The sequence below is a fragment of the Pavona decussata genome, unplaced genomic scaffold (assembly GCF_977016875.1).
Source record: "Pavona decussata unplaced genomic scaffold, jaPavDecu1.1 SCAFFOLD_431, whole genome shotgun sequence".
Lineage (NCBI taxonomy): Eukaryota > Metazoa > Cnidaria > Anthozoa > Scleractinia > Agariciidae > Pavona > Pavona decussata.
This window is the reverse complement of record NW_028145788.1, coordinates 1-22,500: the sequence shown is the minus strand read 5'-3', so window position 1 is coordinate 22,500 and position 22,500 is coordinate 1. Positions and strand designations below refer to the sequence as shown.

At 37.7% G+C, this 22,500-nt stretch overlaps 1 long non-coding RNA gene across 1 annotated transcript in view; it reads right to left on the bottom strand.

Annotated features, from left to right (window-relative positions):
- Positions 1–14,171, bottom strand: part of LOC146450703 (uncharacterized) — a 184,912-nt gene extending 170,741 nt beyond the window's left edge. Inside the window, exon 1 of the long non-coding RNA XR_014860239.1 lies at positions 14,114–14,171. This is a non-coding gene — a long non-coding RNA (uncharacterized LOC146450703). The remainder of the gene's footprint in view (positions 1–14,113) is intronic.
- Between the last annotated feature and the right edge of the window lie 8,329 nt (positions 14,172–22,500).

Below are 22,500 nucleotides of genomic sequence, written 5' to 3'. Positions count from 1 at the left end.
GGACCTGGAAAACTGAAGAGGAAATTTACCGCATAAAATTCTTACCATGAGATCGTCTTGAAGTTGAAACCGCGTTTCAACAGAGCCAAATTGGGTCTCCATATATGGTTTTTGAAATAAAAAAGAGGGCCTTGCGCAGATGCGGTCGATAATTTCTTCTCTCCAGCCTTTTTCATTGTACTCGAATAATACCGTAACTTCTAGAATCGGTGATGAAGCTGGGTAGTGAAGTAGTCCTCCACAACTTATGACCAAATAGGGATTGGATGGCGAAATTTACCGCCAAAAAGTCTCATCATGAGATTGTCTTGAAAATTAAACTTGCATTTGGATACAATGCAAGAGAAAACATAGAACAAAGGAAAACAAATGCTAGCTTGCCTGCCATTTGCCAGTCCGCCCACCTCCAACGCCTTTTTCGCCCTGTTACTGCGACAAACGTTTTAGTCTAAAAAAGGCATTTTGTTTGTAACTTGGTAGTAGCTTCCGAAAACTGATTTGAAGAGCTACAGCCAGCCATCATTGTGATAAAAGATCATTTAAATCTGAAAGGGTAGGAGAACTGCTAGAGGGTGTTGAGAAATTGTAGTGGATAGCGTGACAGCATGACACTTTCTTCCTGTTAATTTTGTTTGAATCAATTATTCGAATAGGAAATGCAATCGTTAGTTTTTGATCAATAAGATAAAGAATCATTGATGGACATCTTTCAAATATTGACAGTAATTAGTGATATTATTGCATAGCACGGCATCAGGAGAACTTGAACCTTGCCCAATATATTTTTAATAGAAGCAAGTCGCTGTAGGTGTATGAACCGTGAGACGTGTAATTGTCAGAGAATTTAGAATAAATCGTTCTGTTAATTTGAACTCTGATATCGAGAAGTACGGCCGTCCAAGCATTAGCGACAAGGTAGAGAGCGCGCGACATCCATTGACGAGAGAAATAAGGGAGAGAGGGAGATCCGTTGATGAAAAAACAAGAAACAGATTGTAAACATAGATGACTTTAATTGTTGCTCAAGAATATACACTGATTTTACGGTTTGTTTTAATGTAACTCGTCCTATAAAAGTATCCCAAAAAAGGATTACGAGGGACAACAACAGAAATGGAGTGACTTTCAGATATGAAAAATTAAGCATGGCCGCAGTGAAGTGTCTGGAAGTTTCATTAACCAACATGTTCATTTATAGATCAAGCATATTTACTTAGGCTGTCTTTATTTCTCGTTTTTAAAAAGCGTGTGTTGAGTATTTTGTTCCAGAAATTGCTGTTAGACATTGTTCAATATGCGAAAATGTTGTTCCCTGTGATCGTTGATCATGCTGTTTTCTATCTTACTGTCCTAAATAGCCATCTCCTTGGCAAAAACAACTAAAGTTGTTCTTAATAGGTTGGGGAAAGAGAAACGATAACCTTCAAACAGTATTAGACATACATGCACGTTAGGGTTACCCATGCTTTATCCCAACCACATTGTCGCTAACAGATCCTACTAAGTCACATGTTTACTATATTTGGGAAAGGAAACAGATCAACCAATAAATGAAGTCACATTAAATCCTTGAGGTCGGTCGAGCACATTGAGTTCGAAATAATTGCTTCTCTTAATTTCAGCCACAACGAGGAGAATCAACAAAGGAGATTTTAAGGACGTTGCCTACTTTTTGTACTGCTCATACGTTCTGCGCATCTGGAGATACTCGGGTTTCCTATGGGTGGTGCCCACTAATACAGGATATTTTTGCGCGGTTTAAAACTAAGCGGAGAAAGTAGAACTCAACAAGTGCTCTCGGTATCCAAAATGAAAACTGGGGTAAGGTCCATGCATTTTTCAGCGATAACAAAGCTTCAATTTGGAAAAAAAAAACCGCCATGCAATGCTTTGTATTTTACGGCTTTTTAGAATAATTGTTGCTTAATTATGTCTAACAAATGTGTGGATACCCCCAATTTTCTTTTTGGATTCCAATAGTCCTTGCTAAGACCTGCTTTACCCGCATGGTTATAAACCGCGCAACAATACTTCGGTATTAGTAGACACCGTCCTTAACTGGAATTACCAGATTTGCTAAGACTTCATTCACAATACTTTTACTTCTTTCAAATCGCAAATGATCTTTTTTACTGAAATATGTTTGTTGTACTGATTTCAAGAGATAATCTACACTTAACTGAAGTTGTCTTAAACAGTATTGTTTAGTTCCTTAGTCATTTAGTCAGTGGTTCTGCGTAAACAAACATTTAATGTCGTAGCGTACAGCCAGAACACTGAAAATGTAATATGGCTTCACTAAAAAGGTTTTTAACCCGATCTAGACAACAGAGTAGAGGGGGGAGGGGCTTTGAACGCGAATGTTTTTTTAAAAATTTAAGCAAACGCCAGGAAACTTCGGTAATTTTTTTAACAAATTTATCTGCAAAGTTTTTGAAGTGGCCAGGGAACGTTCACAGACTTTGTAGTTACCAGGCAACCAATTGTTGACAGATATCCCTTTTTGAAATGAAACACAAAAAAAACACCTTACTTTTCATGCTGCAACTTTTATGTTTAAAACGCAAGTTAGTGTTTCTTTATTAATTTTGATTACTTTCGGTTTAATTTTGGCCCTTTTTTGAAGTTTTGGGGAAATTCAGAAATCCAAGATGGGGGATCCATGATGTCTGCCATTCAATCATGATGTATTTATTACGTCATATGACGTCATTACTTCCTGTTACGGACCTCCAAAGAAACATCTTTGGACGTACTACCTATCCTCAAGGTGCCATTATGGAGAGGTGTCGTAATCCTCCCCCTCCCCCTCCGCCCCAGAAGACAAAAAAAAAGGCACCATCTAGATATATATAAGATTAATTGAAATAAGCTAGTCTACATTTTATCTAATTAGAACATTAAAAACAAAAGCCCCTCCCCTCACCTTTTCTGAGAGAGAGGTGCCTATCCCTATGATAGGGTACTTAGAGGATTACAGAATACCCTCTGGGTAGGGAACATTTTCTTCACAATAATAACAACAATCCCCCAGAGAGTGGTCATTTATCCTTCCAGAACTGGGATACTAAACAGAGCTCATGATTCCCTCCGGTTATGGCGCAATAATTCCATGTGCTCTCCATTCCCTCGTGGGGGAGGACTTTTACTATCAGAGTTTTTGTTGACAATGGTTGAGGGACAGTTCGAAATCAGGTCGGGGTTTATCATCTTCCATGAAATAGGTACAGCTCTTCAGAGTCTTTGTGCTCTAAGGTAACAAGATTTCTTTACTTTCTTTTTTTGTCTTTTCTTTCTTCCTTCTTTTCCTTCTTTCTCTCTTTCTTTCTTTCTTTCTTTCTTTCTTTCTTTCTTTCTTTCTTTCTTTCTTTCTTTCTTTCTTTCTTTCTTTCTTTCTTTCTTTCTTCTTTCTTTCTCTCTTTCTTTCTTTCTTTCTTTCTTTCTTTCTTTCTTTCTTTCTTTCTTTCTTTCTTTCTTTCTTTCTTTCTTTCTTTCTTCTTTCTTTCTCTCTTTCTTTCTTTCTTTCTTTCTTTCTTTCTTTCTTTCTTTCTTTCTTTCTTTCTTTCTTTCTTTCTGCCTTCCTTCCTTCTTTCGGGAGGCACGTTACTGATATCAAAAGATAAAACTTTCGTTTAAATCCAACTAGCGTGTGTTGTGTTGTATAGTGTATAATTATAACAGGTGATTTCCTTTGTTGTTTATCAGTTCACCATGAGGGCCGTCTGCTTTGTTATTCTTGCTCTTCTGATAGTGTCCACCGCTGCGCGATCTAATCGTAAACTTAAAGGTACGTGTTATAACATAAAGCTATAAAATGCAGAAAAAGTAACATTATTGAAGTTTAACTCAGCTCAAAACTGTTACATGCTGATATGCTTCACTTGCCGTTTCTAAATGCTAATTTGAGTAAAATACATAGCAGAAATACCGACCAATAAAACGCTAACAAAAAGTTTAACATCATTAAGCTGGGGATAGGGAGAGCAGGGAAAGAAGAAGATTCCGGCGCCGTTAAATTTTCCTAAGTTAAAATTTATCTGACAACAATTTCCTCTGAGTTGTCATTGTTGACCAGTCTTAATAGCATGTTTTTAACATTTTCAGTTTTTTCGATTTTTTTTTTATTTTCCTTAATTCTAAAGTGAAAAGGTGGAGGCCGTTCAACGTTCAAATTTGACGTTTCTAGATCAAGTGGACTTTTTCCTTTTTTCCCTTTGGATTTTAATTACGTTCAGTAATTAATTTAACTTTTTTAACGTATAGAGATATCTATAAAGATGGCAAAACTAACAAGGAAGGCGGTTATTGAGCAATAACGAAGTAATTCCCAGATCATGTTACGTCATCATAGGTGCCTCAATGATGATGAAATACCGTATATTGTACGTGATCTTAAATAATTATGTTCTCTGTTAAATTTGTTATTTGATCGTCCATACCGACGTTGATTTTGATGTCTCCAAGGACGAGAAGAGCTTGGATGAACTTCTTAGGGATCCTAAATGTGATCTTGTTTGCGTGGTGTTTTGCAAGGGTCCACAATGCAACTGCTGCAGCAAATAACCAGCTAGGCCTTCAACTTCACGAGTAAGTTTCTCGTTGGAGAACAACAATCCACGGAGACGCGAGGCAAGAAAGTCAACTTGCTCCGCCTCTGGAGTTTCGAGTTTAATTTGGATATTTGTTGGCGCCAAATGTCGTGAAATACAACTTGTTAATAAGCAGTCCTCAAATGTCTGAAAAGTTCGATAACGTGTTTATCGAGGTAATCTCTCCCAAAATTCGAACCAAGCAGTCTGTATCCTGTGTGGAAGGTGTTTTGAACCCGACTTATTTCTTAAGCTTGTTTTCGGGCTTACAAATTTTAGAAATTCTAAATACTGCCTCGTGAGTAGTCGTACATTTATCTTCGAAAGATTCTTTCTCGAGCGCAAAACGACACCTTTAACTTCTTTCCCTGGAAAGTTCTCCCTTTGATGTCAATTTCGCTTTTAATTAGAAATTTCGTGCAAATGGCGTAATTTCGTTATAGGATGCGTTCCTTTTAGGATGATCCAGATCAGGATCAATGATCCAAGATCACTCGGATCATGGTGCATCAAAAGAACCGAGGAATCCACTCTGGAAATTGAAAGGATTCCTCTATTCCTTTGATGCACCATGATCGGAGTGATCTTGTATCATTTATCCTGATCTGGTTTACCACCATATCAGAAAACCCGCATTTACAAATTCCGAGAAGCGGGGGTTAAAAGTCCATTTTTTATTTGTAAATCAAAATCTGTGTCTTTCTTTTTCAGGTGTTGAGTCTGGCCATGCAGTAATGCTGTGAAGCACTGATTGGGGACTTTGATGATTAACTAATTCTTAAATGGGGGTATTTAGAATGGTTAACTCGAAAATAAAAACCTTTACTTGACAGGTGAATTTTTGTCATTTTCTTTAATAATTTATGCGTGCTGCTATCATCGGCTGTTTTCTGGGCATCATCTTCCAGTCTTCCATTGTTTTAGTTTTGACAACAGACACACAAGTCTTTTGGCAACGGGATCATCATCGTTGAGAATATTTATAAACTGTAAATTTCCCGGGATCCATATTTCAATTAAGGAAGTTGTCAACACCACATTCTTAAACTATGGTATATGACAAATCAAATAAAAATCTTTCTATGTGTATAATTTTATACAAAAAGCTAAAGTATTTCCGCGCAAAGTTTCAGTTGTTTGTGGTAATAGTGAATGAGTCGTAAAACAGACACTGCTTTGATGAAGTGACTTAAAAATATTGTCAATATGTGCCATGAAGTCATAGTTTGAAATCACTATTTTTTTTTGTTTTGTCTGTTGTGATCCTAAGAACGAGGTTTTCCTTTGAGATCATTAACACGAAATTTTCTTATAATTTTTGAATTTATGCGCCTTTTTTAAGAAGATCTCAGAACGGCTCGATAAATTATGGAAAGATCTTCATGATTCATTTTGATGATGTCAACAACTTTATTCCCACAGTTTCAATGAAGTTGATTTTCAGTAACTTCTTTTAAATTTAAAGATGAGGAGGATGCATAAACAGGCGGGATGTTTGCATTTCAAACACGCTCTTGACGAGTTATGATAATATATTCAAGTAGATCATTGCGTAAATTATTCCACTATGACATATCTTTCATTGCATAAGACCGGGCTTTTCTTCTACTGGGTATCTGCAATGTAAAAATCACGAAAGAATGTATACGCATTCATTTAAATATATTACCACACAAAACCAACGTTGAATTTGTAACGCAAGCTTTACCGCCGTTTTAGTCGTTCTCTTCACCGTTCAATATAAAAGAGTTCCGTAACATCAATTTTTATAATAAAACCTTCACATAAAATTGTTCACATTATCAAGCATGCGTGCTGAAAATTTAAAAATTCTTTCGAACCGTTTCTGAGATTTTTACAAACCGCGCAAATTTAAAAAGTTGCAAGAAAATTCTAAGGCAAGCTACGTGCGTTCTCCAGCTCGCGATAGGGAAACTTAACAGGAATTTCACTGCATAAAGCAGTAACCAGTCTCAGCAGTATTTTCATTTCATCTTTTACAAGAGTTGTTTATTGTCGTTCTATTTACGTTTACGATACAAACACTACATGGTTTGAAGCGCTTTGGCTGCGATTTATTTAAAATCAAACTTATATACAGTCGAACCTCCCGTAAACGACCACCCATAATGTCAAGGATATGTGGTCGCTTACGGGAGGTGGTCGCTCACCAGCGGTCACACCACAGGGAATCTAAACATTGGGTAATATCAGATATGGTAATTACGTAGACCTAACCCTTTTGCCAGTGCTTATCGAAACCCATAGTAGTAACTTTTATTACTGCTACAAGTACATTAAGACTGGTCCAAAATTATTCTAGGCAAAAAAATCTTAGGGCCTATGGTGATTATTGTTTGTATCTCACAAATTACAGCATTGAGACAATCATTGTGAAAGATCTTGACTCTTTTATTATTCCAGGTAGCGCAGTCAAATTTTCCAGGGAACGGAACATAAGCAAAAAGATAAGAAGATAAAAGATAAGAGTTTTTTTCCTACAATGGATGCAATCTGATTAAAGTTTATTTCAGTGTGAAGTATAGTGCAGGTGTATTTCATCAATTGTTTCAATGCTATATCGGGAAACACTTCTGGTAGCTCCGACTGTGAGATTTACGGCGTTTGCTGTTATGACGTGGCCAATATGTTACAGCGACACATTTTTTTTCTTTGATGTATACGTTGAGACTTCTTCACGGACGAAAATAAGACTTTTGTCTGCGAAATTGCTGAGACTGCTTCAGCGCTATTCATACTGGCTTCCAATGGAAGTCCTTCATGCGGTCTTTCTACTGAAACGGGTGAATCGAAATTTCCTATAGCATTTAATAACAACAGACATCACTCCAAATGCACACCCTTCATAGTTTTATTATTTCTCTTATATCTAGGACAATCTTAGTACCCTTAAAGCCAGTACAGTCATGTTCTGGTGCTATGGGTGAGGAATCAATTCTCAGCATTAAAACAAAAACAACAGGACTGTGTCTGTAATCTGCAACATAAAACCTGGTTCTGATCACTAGAGCGTATCACAGCACGTGACCGAGCGGAGTCCATTGGGTGCTGGAACTTTCTTGTTTCTGAAGGTGCAGCGCTGACAGCTCCGACAAGCAACAAAAAGCAAAGAATAACAGCGAATTTTATCTCTGAAAAAAAAAATGAGAAAAAAAAGGACGTAGCTGGGGTAGTGGCCAAAGTGGAATTCTTGGTTTTCACATGACGTCATAAAAAACTGAAATTCATAACTAAACACAATTTTAGGTTTTTATCTTCATCACATATAAGAAAATCTAAATTTCCATCGGCTTGCTTGTTTTCAGCGGGATAGCATTCTTTGTTTTGAAAATAGAGCAGTTTGAATTTTAGATTTTTGCGCAGTGCGTGACAGAAGGATTGCTGCTCTAAACATGTCACGTACATGAAAACATCGATCCGTCTCGTGTTTTTTTTAGGTCTGATAAGCTAATATGTAATAGAAGCATTAATGTCAATGTGTGAAAGTTCAGCAGAGAAAAGAAAGGCTTTGAAATAGCCAAGGTAAACTCCAGATGTTTTTGCTGGTTTCCGGCCGCCATGTTGGTGCCCATCAGACGGGGCACCAACATGGCGTCCCATACTAAACTCTGTAATTTTCCGTGGTACATTTTCTCGAATAACTTGATTAGGAGATATCGCACAGCCCTATGGCTTTCACACGTTGTTTATGTATCACTCTTCTACAACATATCAATTTCTTGACTTAATCTATTGAATGGTTGAGGATTTGATTTTTTCCCTTGCGTGACGATGCGTGAGGTGAAAACCACCTATATTAATATATCGAAGTTGGCCTGTTGCTTCGTTAAGAGTTGTCCGCGCGATTTTATACGGTAACGAGTTTTAAGGCAACAATATTGCGTTAAAAGTCGCCTCTAGTAAAACCGCCTCAACATTACGTGAGAAAATTTGAAAATTTGAGCAACAAGATTGAAATCACGGGATTTTTTCATTAAAACAGTGCCCCATGACACGTAGCTCATTTATAAGAGATCGTGGAGCAAATGCAAATTCTTGTCCTTAGCAATAACTGACTTAACAAATTAATTCTGTAAAAGGTGAAAGCTATATAAATTTTTTTCTCTATTTCGTAACCTTGAAAGATTGTTCTCATTTTGTTTTATTCTAATATCAATAATTATTTAAGCAACTTAAATTAGATATCAAATGTGAATACACTAACTTAAATTAGAGCATTGAATTGTTCTTTGAAAGATGCTGATAAAATATGGTTTGTGACCGAATATGATCACACACTAACGAAGGCACATGGCTTGTTTAAGCCGGTGACACACCTAACGATATCTGCCGTGTCAGATATCGGCGATTACATTCGCCGGCATTCGCCAAGTGTGCCTATTCCCGCGATTTTCTACGCTCATCGCTGGGAATAGTAAAGTCAATCAATCAGGTTGGGCGATTTTATCATATAAACAATTTTGAAGTGGCACATCGCCGTGATCGGTGAAAAATATCGCCAGGTGTGTTCGCTTCAGTCGGTGGTGAAAATCGCTTGCAATTTTCGCTGGCGATCAAATTCGCCGCGATTGGCGTATAAAATCGCCAGGTGTGTCGCCGACTTTAGCGATCCGGCCCGATCAATCGTTGGTGCTTGGAAGTGAAAAACGGCGAGTGACCGCGTGCTTGCAAATTCTCCGAAAGACCTTCAAGATATGTGTTTATGTGCTGCTAAAAATTAAATTCTGACGCAAAGCGAACATTTTTACAGCTTACCTTTCTATCGGTGAATGCGCTTGTTGATGTTGCAGTTGTTACGGCCGCTTCTTGTCGTCGAGTTCTTCAGAGTTTCAAAGTTTCTTCTTACTTAAATACCAAAATGGTACAGTTAAAAAAGTCCCAAACCAAACCGTCAATGACTGTCCTTATGTAGTGCCAATCAGAAAAAGTTTTTAGTCGCAACACACTGTTGTCCCTTAATACTCGAAATTAAGATCATTCTCTTCTCATTAAGTTTTGTTTGCATTTTCTGTCTCTGTATATTTTTTTCGTACTTCTACTGGAATTGCGTCACGCCGATAAACTTGGCTAGTTGTAGCTGGACGTTTTTTTTTTCTCGGACTTCGAGGCAGGCACCTGTGCATAAGGCCAGACTAGCTGCGACAAAACTGCAGTGGTTAATTTGGAGAAGAAGTTGCGAATAATCCGCAAAAATGATGATTTGAGCATTATAACATTACATCAAATAAGTCCAATCGAAACGTGTAGGAAAGCGCACTCCTATAATAAATCTTTCAATAATTACAATTTAAAACGAAATAAGTGGGCCACTGAAATTCACCGTAGCTGAACTTCTACAATGTAAGGTGTCAACCGAAGTACCGAACTCATATAATATTTGATTACTGCTAGTTGTTACTGTTGTTATCATTATGTTAGGTCTCTTTAGAGAATGCAGGGTAAGACAAAGTCGTTCTAAGTTAGTGTGTCCATCAAAATTAATTATGCGTCACAAGCCCCTGAAAATGGCTGGTTGTAAAATAGAACACAGATATATAAACCCTATGGAATTGTACTAAATTTGATTATGATATAGTCAACATTAGTTATTCCTTATACTGACCTGCAAAGACGAATTTTCTTATCGTAACGTTACTGGATCAATATCCTGAGCAAAATATTATGTTCTTTGTTTTAACCTGGCACATAACATATTGTCACGATAGGAAATTGCCCCCTTCCTCAAACTAGGTAAAAAGAGTTAGTGATTTCATTTTGAATTGTATAACTACACTCATTTGAAATGCAGACTAGTACACAACTGTCACAATACACAACAAAAGAGCGTATGAAATTTCAATAGATCGTCCGGTTACTAATAAAACATTATATACATGCATGGAATCACACGTTTTTTTAATAGCTCGTCCGATAACTAAAAGAACAGTTGCTGAACTTAAACAATGTATGTTTACTTCCTACATTTACGCTTTCATTAGCTAAAAACGAGAACAAAGCTATCTCCGAGAACGCATCAGATGCGCACTTTTACCATCAGAAAGGCCTAGAATATGATCAATGAGATCTTTTGTAAGTTATCTAGTTCACACGAGTCTTATTGTTTCCATTGAATACTGTGCCACCTGTGTTTGTTTAAGACAATATATAAGGAGTCCCGAAAGTATTGTAAAACGATTACCTTTGACGATTACCTATGATTGCCTAGGATTTCCACCATGGATTATCAACAAGCCTGTAGTAGCTGTGAAGTATCTACGATGTTTACTCTACAATAAAGAAAGTTGCTGTGACCAAGAAGATCTCTCCTTTTGCTGTCTGTTTTCGCCATGGAACGAAGGAACTAGACCTTGTATCTCTGGCAATTTGTAACGAGTTCCAGCTGCCAAACTAGTTTGCTTTGCCGAGTTTCTTCCCCGTTTTCCGTCTTTTCCCGCGCTAGCACAGCCCGATGCTAGTTTTCGGTCCATGCGCCGATCACAAGATAAGCCAAACTCTTCTCAGCAAGATAGTCACAAACCTCTCGTTACAATATATACAATTTAAATTGTGTAAATTAATCATGTTTTTTAATTGAATCATGCCTTCCGCTACTGCCAATCACTTAGTAATTCTCAAGTGTTGGAATAGAGAACAACTTAATTAGGAAAAAAATAAGTTCCATTTGAACTTATTCTTGTAGGTACGTGTAGCCAACCGACATTTCAAGAAATGTTACATTTATCTCCTAATGTTAGTCGAAACCGATATACCTTTGCTGCTGATTAAAATTTATTAAAACTGTTTTAGATGCATACTGTTTTAGACACAAAGTTTCAATCAATCAAATTGTGTAATTGAATTATACCTTTCGGACGCTTGTGTAGCTAAGAAGAGCGGGTGAATCGAAATTTCTCATAGCATTTAATAACAACAAAGATCACCCCAAATACACACCCTTCATAGTTTTATTAATCCTCTTATATCTAGGACAACCTTATTATCCTGCTCAAAGTTAAAAAGTTGCGGGTACAGAGTTGAGACAGAAATAAAGTTTTATAAAGTATTATTTCATTTTATTGTTATTATTATTATTATTATTATTATTATTACAGTCATGTTCTCGTGCTATGGGTGAGCATTCCATTCTCAGTAATCCAAGTTACTTCACTGGCTCTTGTCGCTTTCTACCGCTAATTGCCGCAACAAGGCAGGACCATTTCGCAACAATACTCATCCTCTGCTCTGGTGTCATCAGTCTTAAGAAACATTATTTGATCAGGGCGCATCACGACACCTGAACGAGCGGAATCCATTCGACGATGGAACCGTTTTGTTTCTGCTGGGGCACGGCTGACAGCTCCAACAAGCAGCAAAATGCACAGAATAACAGTGGCTTTCATCTGTGATAAAAGGAAAGGGATGCAGCTGGGTTAAATTTATCCTTTGCTTGTTGTCTTTTCCGTAGCCTTTTGTCTACCCTCAGAATGCCCTTTTTCTCGCGATGGTTTTAATTTCTTTATTTTCGCAAAAGTTTATCAACGGAAAAGAAATGCGAACGTATTATAGTCCCCTATTTCCCCTTGTGATTTTTGAGATCAAACTGCCGCCATCCTAGTTTGCAATGACGAGCGCAACCTGGGGAGAGCACCAAATCTACCGAGGGTCCCCTCCTCAAGTTAGATAGCACTTTCGCCCCCTCGGTAGTTTTGGCTTTCTCCCCACATTACAAACCCAAGATGGCGGCATTTCGATCTCCACATTCACATAGGAAAATAAGGAACTGCCAATAGTCTAGCTGATAACTTGTCTGCTATATATAACACAAATGCAGATTAGTAACGTACTCCTAGACTAGCTGAGGAAGATTTGCGACTTGAATTGTTACCCGTGCCGGATATATTTAACCCTTTAAGCCTCACAGTGATCAGTGTCTAATTTCTCCATACGATATTACCAACTGATCAAACATGCAGGTCACGAGAATAAGAGAAACGATATCCAGTTATTAAATGTCTTGACGTTTAAAAAACATCCTTAATCTAGTACTAGAAATCTAGTAAAAGTAATAAATGAAGAAGAGGGGATGGCGGGGGGGGGGGGGGGGGGAGAAGATATGCATGTTGGTCACACAGACGCTCCTTGCGCTCGTCACGCATTCCTCTCCACCGAACGTGGGGGAGGAATGCGTAGAAAGCCCAAGAGCGTCTACGTAGAAGGCAATCGGTTTGGCGTGTTTTACCCCCTTGCAAAAAGGGGTTCAACACAGAAAATATGGCCTGCTATGCAGGCGCATGACAAACATAGGAACGTAACCTACGCGCGCGCGAGAGGAAGACACGCGAGGGTAAAAGGAGGGAAGAATAAAATGCATGCAAGGAATGCCTGCCCGAGAGGCCTACCAAATTCGTTTCCCGCCCCCTATCCAATTATTTGAAACATTAAATTGCCTGTGTGAAAGAAATCAGCATATCATAGGCCTACGCGTTTGTCAATTTACTAGATTCTACCGGGCAACAGTCTACGTTTTTGCTTATTCTGCATGTTCAAACGTTTACAGAGATAGTCTAAACGTTTCTATAGCATATTTGTTCGTCGAGAAATTAGATTTTGAATTTTTTTTTTTTTTGAGCCGCAAAGTTCATTTTTAGCGCACGAGTATTTATTAAATATGAAATATGTGATAGTAAGTTAAACAAGAAAAAGGTTGGAACGTTGAGATATTGTCAGAAACAAGCAAATGTTATTTTTCCTGTATTTTCCTTTTCTTAACGTTTATATAGAAACCAGAATCACTTCTGTAGGAGCAATATTCACAGAGCTTTGAATTTTCAAATATTTTCACCCGAGCCGTCAAATTGCACCCATGAAAGAAATTTGCATATGGTAGCAAAGTCGCAAGCGCTTTTTCAAAGAAATGTATTATCGTGGGCAAGAATCAATTCTTTTTTGTTATTCTTCTTGTCTCTAGCCTTACGCAGACAATTTAATTGTTTCTATAGCGGCTAGCCTGGAGAAAATAATTTTTAAAAGTTCTATTTTCCAGCCGCGAAGTTAATTTCTACCGCACGGTTTTCATGAGCCCGAAAACAACGCGCACAAGTTTTCAACGTTCAAACATTATCAGGAACAGCCAAATTTTATTTTAAGAGGCTACAATTATTTCTGTAGCAGCAATATTTACAGATTTAGTAATTTTAGGGACTGGATTGTTGTTTGAAATATTTACATGTCGATGAAACATGGTTCATGCCCGAATATGAACGTACGATAACAAAGGGTATGGCTCGTTTAGCGCTTGAGCCAGATCAATCTTTGGTGCTTGGAAGTAAAAAACGCCGAGTGATCACATGCTTGCAAGTGTTCCCAAAGACCATCAAGATATGTTTTAAATCAAATGTTCAGATTCAAAATTCGCAAGAAGACCATTTCTAGCTTGACTTAGTCGTTTTACAGCATTTGGCATCATTCCGGTCACACTATACATATATCAGCTTAAATTCCGACTTGTCGTGAAACATTTTTACCTTTTTGTCAGTGAATGCGCTTCGCTGGGTGTGACTTTAATTACGGCTGTTTCCTGTCAGGAGTTCTTCGGCGTTTCGAAATTTCTTTGGTAGTAATATAAACTGTATGAGTTGTGGCGTAATATCTGACTTTCACCACAAACAGCACACTTTTCGTTGACTGAGATCTTCACGGCAACAATAAATAAAGGATTATTTTTTGTAGAAGTTTAGGGATTTTTAGAGGCCCCCGATAAATAAAAAAAATATATTATTTGCCATGTTAAAATAGAAACTAACAACAAAAGAAGAAAGGTTTTAACCACCAAATTATCTCATTTTAGTCTCCTAGGGTCTCCTAGTGCGGGCAATGATAATTTTTTGACAGTTACTTATCGTATGAATCATCAATACATGAAATTTTTGAAAAATATATTTTCACACGTAATAAGATATTGAAAAAGTTGATTTTGTTAGAAGTTCGTTTTAATTTCGGTAAGTAAAACTATATCCTACTCCTTAAAAAAATCACATATTTGTACACCTTTTACAATCTAGTTGGAGGTTAACATTTGCAAGAATCTGCTCCGCCGGGACCATGTTGATTCATTTGCACAAGGCAGCAGCAATGTGAAGGAGAAACTAAGTATTTTGACAATTTACATTTTTCTTCATATGACTGTACATTTTTTTCGATTCTCCTTCCCTTCCTATGAAGTTAGGCTAAAGTTGTAGCCAAACATTGGTTTTTAAGAGTAAACGAATTATGTACCGATTATTATCAATTATAGTTCAAAGATGAATAATTAATTTCTTTGTTTTGTTCCCCTAAGGTTGGTAGTAAAGCTAGAATTCTAACATATCGAAATTGGTCCTGATTGCTTTGTTAAAAGTTGTCCGCGCGATATTACACTGTAACAACTTCTAATTAACAATGTTGCGCTAAAAATCGTTTCCTGTAACCAACTGAACAATGCGTGAGCAGATTTCTAAAGGAAATTTTTAGTTGGTCAGCAAGATTGGGATCACGAAATGATTTCATGATAACACGTAGCTCGATTTTACGGGAGCCCTTAGTAAACGCGAATTCTCGTCCTAAGTAACAACTGACTTACCAGATGAATTTTGTTTGATCGAGGTGATAGCTATATAAAATAACTCTCTCCTTTGTTCGCAACGAAATTAAATTAGGGCATCGGATTGTTCTTTGAAACATTCAGATGTCGATGAAACATGGTTCATGCTCGAATATGATCGTAAAGTAACAAAGGGTATGGCTCTTTTAGCGCTTGAGCCAGATCAATCTTTGGTGCTTGGAAGTAAAATACGACGAGTGATCACATGCTTGCAAGTGTTCCCAAAAACCATCAAGATATGCTTTAAATCAAATGAAAGGTTTAAAATGAGCAAGCAGACCATTTCTAGCCTGACTTAGCCGTTTTAAAGCATTCGGCATCATTCCAGTTACACTATACATATATCAGCTTAAATTCCGACTCATCGCCAACATTTTTAAGCTTACCTTTTTGTCAGTGAATGCGCTTCGCTGTGTACAACTTTATTACGGCCGTTTCCTATCGTCGAGTTCTTCAGCGTTTCGAGGTTTCTTCGGTAGTGATATAAACTGTAGGAGTTGTGGCGTAATATCTGACTCGCCAAAAACGGCATACTTTTCGTTGACTGAGATCGTCGCGGCAACAATAAAAAAGGATTGATTTTTGTGGAAGTTTTGGAATTCTTAGAGGCCCCCGATAAATAAAAAAAAATAAAAATTTTATTAACCATGCTCGAAATAAACTAACAACAAAACGAAAATGCTTTCTGTAAGAACTTGATATTATTTTAGTCTTTTAGTATGGGCAATGATAATTTTTTTAGAATTACTTATCGCACGAATCATCAATACAAGAATTTTGTGAAAAATATATTTTAACACGTAATAAATAATGAAAAGTTGTTCTTGTTAGAAATTCGTTTTAATTTCAATACATAAAACTATATCCTCCTCCTTAAAGAAAGCACATATTTATACACCTTTTAAAATCCAGTTAGAGGTTAACATTAGCACTGAAGAATCTGCTCCGCCGAGACCATGTTGATTCATTTGCAACAGGAATGTGAAGGAGAAACTAAGTATTTTGAAAATTTACAATTGTCTTCGTATGACTGTACATGTTTTCGATTCTCCGTCACTTCCTATGAAGTAAGGCTAAAGTTGTAGCCGAACATTTGTTTTAAGAGTAAATGAATTATATACCGATTATTAGCAATTATGGTATAAAGATGAATAATTAATTTTTTTGTCTTGTTCCTGTAAGGTTGGTAGTAATATCGAAATATAGTATAGTATATCGAAATTGGTCATGATTGCTACGTTAAAAATTATCCGCGGGTTATTACACGGAAACAACTTTTAATTAACAATGTTGTGTTCAAAATCGTCTCCTGTAACATCACCTGAACAATGCGTGAGCAAATTTGAAAAGGAAATTTTTAGTTGGTCGGCAAGATTGGTATCTCAAGATGATTTCTTGATAACACGTTGCTCAATTTTAAGGGTGCCCGAAGTAAACGCGAATTCTCGTCCTAAGTAACAACTGACTTACCAAATGAATTTTTTGAGGTGATAGCTATATAAAATTATTTTCCTCCTTTAATAACCTTGAAAGATTGTTCTCACTTTGTTTTATTCTCACATCAATAATTATTTTTAAAATATCAATGATTGTTTGCAAGTAACTTAAATTAGGGCATTGGATTGTTCTTTAAAATATTCAGATGTCGGTGAAACATGGTTCATGCTCAAATATTATCGCACAGAAACAAAGGGTATGGCTCGTTTATCGCTTGAGCCAGATCAATCTTTGGTGCTTCGAAGTAACAAACGCCGAGTGACCACGTGCTTGCAAGTGTTCCGAAAGACCAAATAAATAAATCAAATGAAAAGTTCAAAATGGACAGGAAGACCATTTCTAGCTGGCCTTAGCTATGCTTTGATATGCTTTAAATCAAATGAAAGGTTTAAAATGAGCAAGCAGACCATTTCTAGCCTGACTTAGCCGTTTTACAGCATTCGGCATTATTCTGGTCACACTATACATATATTAGCTTAAATGTCTACTTATTGCGAACATTTTTATAGCTTACCTTTTTTGTCAGTGGGTGCGCTTCGCTGTGTACAACTTTTATTACGGCCGTTTCCTGTCGTCGAGTTCTTCAGCGTTTCGAAGTTTCTTCGGTAGCGATATAAACTGTATGCGTTGTGGCGTAATATCTGACTATCGCCACAAACAGCATACTTTTCGTTGACAGAGATCGTCACGGCAACAATGAAAAAGAGGATTGATTTTTGTAGAAGTTTTGGGATTTTTAGAGGCCCCGGAAAAAGAAAATAATAAAAATAATATTTGCCATGTTAAAATAGAAACTAACAAAAAAAAAAATGGTTATAGTCATCAAATGATCTTACGTAAAGGAAGCTAAGCTAGACAAAGACTTTAGCACGGATTAATTCTGTTTTCAAGTTTAAACGCAGTCTTAATTATTTGATATACAGCATTTCGTTAATTAAACAGTCAGGTTTGGTTCTGCAGTTTTTCAACACTTTGAAGGAAGCAAGGGGGTCCTTAGGGATAGCGCCCGCGTAGTTTTTATCGTAGTGTTTGTGTACTGAAGTTGACGTGCTGTTATGGTAATCCACGCGAGTATGCAGATGCCGACACGTATAACCAACATAGCTACCTGTATCGATATCGCTCAGTTTACACTGGAATTGGTATCCTACACACAGTTGGTTAACCAGCTGTAGTTTGGTGTCACGTTCTTGCAAATCCTGGAAAGATTTTCGGCTGGTCTTTTTCAACTGAGTTTTAACAATGTTAGCGGAATGAAACGTTTGGATGCATGGGACCACACGACGCAAAATAAACTGTTCTGAATACGTTCCGTTGCCGGATCTCTTCTAGTAGAAATGCACTTGTGAGACTTCACTTTACGTGTAAATAAACCAAACTGATTGCAGGGCTGACACAACAGCAAAGGGCTTATTTATTTGGTCCTAAAATAAAAATAAACAAGCTCTTTACCGTAGTGTCAGCCCTGCAATCAGTTTGGTTTATTTAACCGAATCCTAGCCCTTAAAGGGTATGACTACCCGAGTCACGTCATTTTCCGCCATTTCTGCTTAAGCCCTGGACGAGTGCCTGGAAATGACCTTTCTTTTTTTAGTTTTGGCCAGGTTCGGTTTTGGTAAAATTTAGTCGCGTTTCTTACCGAATATATATCCGCCGATGTCTCTAGTAAAAATTAATTTAACTGGAATAATAATTAACAGCCAAATTGACATTTTAAAAACATAGAGTTTATTATCTTACTTCCGTCCAGTTTGTCACCAAAAAGATAGCATAAACTACAAAAGTTAATTGCACCTTAGGAAAAGAAGTAAAAAACGCCTCTCATTTGTGTGGAACATCTACATCCCATCGTACTGAGGAAGCTAGATAATCTGAAAGTGTTCAAAACACGGAGGAGAAAAAGTGCTTGATAAAGAAGTAAAAGGTTTGCAGAAGCAGTTTCCATGTTTCGTACAACGAGAAACAGGTGTTTTGGAAGTCAATCTTGCTCAGTCCTCAGTAACAAGACATTTTTTTTTAAATCAATGTCAGTGTGTTTAATTCATAGTTTAAGGACATCAAAAAAGCAGTGGTTATTTACAGGCAATTTACCAAATACAGTCAACTCTCGCCTTGCGGGCACCTCGCTATTACGGACACCCCGATAATGCAGACAGCAGCTAAATCCCCGGTAAAAATAAATTACCGACGTTTGACTGAAATAAATTCCCGCTATTACGGACTCTCGCTATCAAGGACACCAACTCGCGGTGCCGAGGGTGTCCTCAATAAAGGGAGTTGACTGTACTAGGGAAAGTTTCGATCATTGCCGATTCTCATTCTAAAAAGGTCAACGTGCATCTGTCTGCATCAGTAAGATGATGCATGGAAAGAGACTTAATGGCCGTTTTCACCCAGCCCCCTCTTTAAATTTTGCCTGAAGGGTAGCAACAAAATCCAAGCATTGAAAGGAGTAGCAACAGCTGAGCAGAATTCTAGAAGAAATTTTCAGTTCACGCGTTCACCTTCATTTTCAAAACAAACTTCATTTTCCAAACGAACAGAAGTGTCATTGTGCATCTACCTCTGATAAAGCACCCTAAAATAAGCCAATCACAATCGTCATTAGAATGGTTCGAATGATTTGATTGGTTGAACAAGACGAAAGCTGTCAAACATGTCAAAGTGACGCATCAAAGTTAACAAACTTTGCATAGTTCGAGTGCAACGCCAGCGCTTCTTCTTAGTTTTTTGCGCTGTGTTTTGTGAATGAACAACAGTCGAATTCACGGGAGCAAGAGGATTGCTCGAACTGTTGACGTAATATGTCAAAAACGAGTGCGAGTGTTTCATCAAGGGTTCTTAACACCGAGAAACCGATGAAAGCACGATGCGGCAGGCCGAGTGCTTTTATATTGTTTCGAGGTGTTTGGAACCCCTGATGAAACACGAAGCACGAGTTTTTGACATGACCTCTCAATCACGCCTAAAAATACAATGCAATAAAGCATGCAAAAATAATGTATTCCCTGCGGGAATGGTAGATAGCTCATGCAAGTCTCTGCCTGTATTTTAAAAGCCATTTTTCGCATGTAAGCAGTGTTTCATTGTATTTGATGGTTATGGCTGAGAAAGAGAAAGGAAGACCGAGTCGTTTTAGTTTGCCGAAAAGTGCGTCTGAGGAACAAGTCCTGGCTGATGAAGCTGTTTCATCTTCTACAAAGTACAAAAACAAATGGGCTTTAATTTAAAACTATTTCGGGAATGGCAGCAGCAAAGGGAGATGAAAGTACCGATTTTAGATTCAGGTAGTCTTTTCAAAGATTATGAATTGCACAGGTTAATCCTGTTAGTTGTGAAATAGAGGATATGGATGCCATATCTCTTAATTACTGGCTCACGAAGTTTGTTATGGAAGTCGCCAAAGATTCAGGGGAATGGCATCCACCAAGAACTGTGTACGGGATAGGGACGAGGCGTTGAATCCACTTAATGCTCACGATAAAAGGTACGGGAAATTAAGCACGCTGTTTTTGCTTGTTTGGTATTATTTATTTCGGGAATAGTTTCAAATGCTGTGTAAGTACTTCCAAAAGGGAAACTTGTAAACAAGAGGATGAAAAGCCATTAACAGTCTTTATTTAATGCTGCGTTCCACGAGGGAACTTTCCAGAATTAAAATTTTCACGTTGTGAATAACTTTTCGAAGTACGATAGTGAATAAATGATTGTATGGTAATTAAGGTTGCTAATTAAAATTCAAGTTTTTTGATCAGTGTTTTCATCAGTTTTTGAATAACCCGGAGTAATCTTGATCTAGATTTTCATTGGGTATCAAGATACATGTACCTGACCAAAATGGGGCACACCGATTGCCTTATAAGCGTATGAATAACTAATGAGTTTGAGAAACGGTTAGAAAAACTGGTCTGCTGTAATTGCTGTGGCCTCCCACTCGAAGTTCCGGATAAGATATTTAAACAAGCTGTTAGTTGAAGTCGAAGGGCGATCGTTTTAATTTCTAAGGCTTGCTTGACTGCGGTAGCGGAGGTGGCAGTGATGGAACTTGCGCGGAAAATGTTAGGATCTTATAAGCTTATTTAATATTATATGAGTGTATTCGCTAGCTGATTGAATTTTCATTTTTCTCCATTTTTGTTTGATTTTTCTACACGAAAATATACTAACGAGCGTTTACCGTATCTTTTAACACGATACTTAAGCTCATGACATTTTACATCTTTCGTTAAAAAACGTGAGCTGCCCATTTTATGTTATGTTTGGTGTTTTTCGTCTCTGCCTTCGTTCTTATTTCGTCAATTTCGGCGGTTGACATGTTTGCAAATCTCTGTTTGTTTATGTTTCTACTTAGCTCTGTGTTTTTATCGCTAACTTCTTCGGAAACCTCACTTTCAATCACCGTATTATTTGTACTGTGACGCACAGGATGGTCTATATCCATTGAAGCTAAGAGCTCGTTTTCGTTTTCTAGGTTTTATAAGACGTCTGGGTCAAAAAATAATAAATAAATAAATAAATAAATAAATAAATAAATAAAAACGGAGAGAGAAGTCCAGGCATTTCACAAACGGGCTGATGGCGTGACGCCGTTGCTCTGTGTATCTGTACCCTGATAAGGCACGCCGTTCGACCACAGGTCACCAAAGCGTATGTGACACAGGCTACCATGCAAGCGTGATTTAAGAGTTTGTATGGAGTTAAAATTAAATCGAAATTTAGACAACAATATTCCCACAAAACTCACCAAAAATACAATTAAGTCTGAAAAACCTTACCCGGTGTGTTTTGCTGTGTTTTCAATGCTTCCCAGTGCTGCTAAACGCTGTTTAGAGCGGTTTATCTCTCAGCAGCTGTTCCACGTGCATCACTGTATTATGTTAATGACAAGGTAGGAAACTAAAAGTCGAATTTGAATATAATTTGGCCCGTCATTTGAGGAGAGCACTTCGAAAACCTCGCTAAAATTTGCTTGAAACTTAAGCACTCGCTTAACTGTCTCTCCACATGGCAAGAAGGATGATGTGCGGTCCTACCTGGGCAGATAATTTTCGGCGAAGTTTATTTATTGAGACACAGGCCTTCGTTGAAAACAAAGTTCATTTCAAATTGGGTGCCATTTTTGCCGCCGACAGAGCCATGTCGCTGGAATGTTGGAACAAACTCACGGTCAAACCTAGGCACGAGTACTAAAATGTGCCCAGCCAGGGAAATCCACGGGAAGCCTTTGGCACGTAACAAACCACACAAACCCCCTCCCGGCTAAGTGCAGTTCTGTACCAGCCAGCCGTGCTAGGCGTGACAGCAAGAAACGTCTCTTGGATTGTATTGACTGCGACCTACCGAAACGACCAAACACGCATCGCCAGATCTTTTCAAACGACCTAGGTTACTTTTCCTTCCTCCTCCCTCCTGCTCGCAATAAATAAGCCGGTATTGAGAACTTCGAAGTACAAAAGGTTTAATGAGCAAAACAATGACCTTACACGTGTGTAAAAAATGTTGCCGTTCTCGGCAAAACAACAACTTTGCGAAATTCAAGATTTTTTGAAGAGCGTGAATACAACAGATACAAAGACAAATTTTCAGTTTCTTTCAGTCAGCTTTCATTCAATAAAAGCCAACTCGTAAGTTACGAGTTGGAAAATCGCGAAGTCAATTCACAAAAAAAAAAAAATAATAATAATAATAATGCAAAAGTCAATTTATATTCTCAAGAGAAGTTTCTTGTTGTCACGCCTAGCACGGCTGGCTGGTACAGAACTGCACTTAGCCGAG